The sequence below is a fragment of the Salvelinus sp. IW2-2015 genome, linkage group LG15 (assembly GCF_002910315.2).
Source record: "Salvelinus sp. IW2-2015 linkage group LG15, ASM291031v2, whole genome shotgun sequence".
Lineage (NCBI taxonomy): Eukaryota > Metazoa > Chordata > Actinopteri > Salmoniformes > Salmonidae > Salvelinus > Salvelinus sp. IW2-2015.
In genome coordinates, this window is record NC_036855.1 from 62652759 (window position 1) to 62655318 (window position 2560).

At 40.1% G+C, this 2560-nt stretch overlaps 1 long non-coding RNA gene across 1 annotated transcript; it reads right to left on the bottom strand.

Moving 5' to 3' along the window:
• Nucleotides 1-284: 284 nt before the first annotated feature.
• LOC139028845 (uncharacterized) lies at nucleotides 285-2473 on the bottom strand. Its single transcript, XR_011481086.1, has 2 exons — nucleotides 2329-2473; nucleotides 285-1480 (listed from the first exon to the last, which is right to left on the bottom strand). It is a non-coding gene; the product is annotated as an uncharacterized lncRNA (long non-coding RNA).
• Between the last annotated feature and the right edge of the window lie 87 nt (nucleotides 2474-2560).

The window sequence follows — 2560 nt, forward strand, 5'->3', positions numbered from 1 at the left end:
GTGTTGTTATATGTGTCGAACTGCTTTGCTTTATCTTGGCCAGGTCGCAGTTGTAAATGAGAACTTGTTCTCAACTAACCTACCTGGTTAAATAAAGGCGAAATTAAAAAATTAAAAGGAACTCACTTCTAATCAGTTTATAGTCTCCATCTAGTGGCCAAGAGTATGAAGTGCACTGGTTTATGTATGGTATGTAAACCCTGGCATGAATATGGACCTCAACGTAATATAATACATTTACCTCAATATAAATGGTATTCAAAGAAAAATAAACATCCGTATGACAATTTCTAACATRTACTTTTATTGTAAAGGTGATATATTCCAAAATATTAATATGTTAGAGGAGCAGAGYAAAAAGAGAAGTAAAGACAGGTAAAAAACATCTACACAAGACTTTGGTAAGACTCTTGGGTGATATTCTTATCAAAAAATCCACAGCAAAAAAAAAAAAAAAAGATCTTATAATAACAATGCACAAAATCATAGAGATTTCTTTTGCAGTGTGTCTACATGAACAACAGTACAGCTGAGTAAAAAGTCATACAGGAGATTTCTTGATCCTAGAAACATGTTTTTTTTTCTGAAGGATTATAAAATGCTGGAATGGCTGGGTAACTGTGCTTTAAGTTCTGGGATAATATACACTACCAAAGAGGATACTACAGGATATAGCCTAACAGTACTATCTCCTATTAAATCAATTGGTGTTTTCAACATTATCATTATTCAAGAATATTATACCACAACAAGTTTACAGTAATCTTGCAGAAGAATCCTATATGTAACAGAGCTAGTTAATTTACGAACAYAGMAAAATCAGTCAGGTTCATCAGAGGCTAGGCATTATTTTGGGAAGCCTAGATTCTCTCTTGAAATGGCTGTTTGTTTTAGACTCGAGAAGAGACCAAGGGAATTCCTTCCTTCTTGTAAAATAACACATGACCTTTGACCTTGAAGGATGGGTCATTTCAGAATTTGCTAAACTCTTTCCAAACTCTGACTAGAGGTGTATACAGAACCAGTGTACCTTCCCCAATCTAGAATCTTCAGACTCAGCCCTGGATTAAACCAAGAGAGATTAAGGTCCGTGCCAGTCCTAAACAGAGTGCATTGGATCATTGAGTGACACTATGCCACCTCACGCTCCGTCTCATAACCAAGTTGCCCATAGGCACAGATCTAGGATCAGCTTACAATCCCCAAACCTAACCTGAACTGTCAGAGGGGAAAACTACTGAGCTCACACCAGTGTTTATGGGCAACCTCCACCCACTCCGTACCCATCCCATCCCTTCCCGCTCAACTTGGTCCATCTAGCAGGGGTGCACGTTACACGCTCGGATCTCCTTCCTGTCCTTGCAGCTGGGGAGCTGGGCGCTCTTAKGCCTCCTCTTGGCTGTCATGAGCCGCTCCTGAATCCCCCCGCCACACAGCTTGGTACAGTCCGTCCAGCTGGACCATGGCCTCATCTTACAGCCTGACCAGAGAGAAAGAGAAAGAGAGAAGGCATGGAGAAAGACATTTTATACATTTTCATGGAAATTTGTTCCTTGTTAAAGAATAGCAATGATCATATTGAAGATAATGACTATCAAAACTGACTGTGATTTAGTTTTCTATGAGTACATTTACATGCACACTAATAATGCAATATTAAACTGATCATGGCAGTAGGTAGATTTTATAATAGTCATCTAAACACATTACTCTGCTTATCTTAATCGGGGGAAGGTCAAAAGAAGTACGCATACGCCGATTAAAACATCTGGTTTTCTGAGCAATTGTTTTTTTTGTTAATTATTAGGACCTTAATCGGCGTGCCAGCGGGGTATTTGATCTGTGAATGTGATAGCACCAGCCGAGAGAGCCTCCCTCTTTAGAGCGAGTAAAGTGTGTTCGGAACAACTGAATGTACGTGTCTTAGAAGTAGTTTTCACAAACAAACTTTATATGTCCCAACTCAGAATCAAATATGCTTCCCACAAATAACATGTTCGCTGTGGTAAATATTTTATTTTGATTGGAGATTTTCTACATTTATCAGAGTGCCATCAGGTAGCCTGATTTCAGATGTGTCCATGTAAACAGAATTAATAGGGACATTCTTCATGCAAAGCATGTAAACGTTTTAATCAAACTATTAAATTAATCTGACTATCCACAATAATCACATTATTATGTGCATGTATCCACACCCTAGGATTTAGCTTGCTATGATTTGTGATGACAGTGATGATGATTACATCGTTGATGATTATGCAAATTATAATGACTATAACACTGCTGCTGACAATGGTTAAGGTGGTGATAATGAGTCCCACCAACCTGGGTGTTCAGCGGTCGACGTGGTCTCCTCCCCCTGTCGACCCCCCTGTTTGCTCCTCCTCTTCTCCCTCGCCTCCTTGCGTCGTTTCTTTTCGTCGCTGTTGACCTGTCCCTGGCCACCGCCTGCGGTTTACAACCTTCCTGATCTTACACACTTCTTCCTCTGTACAGTCTCGGGACACGAGTCCCCTCCGAACTGAGGCTCCAGCTTTTACATGAATCTCTCTCTGGG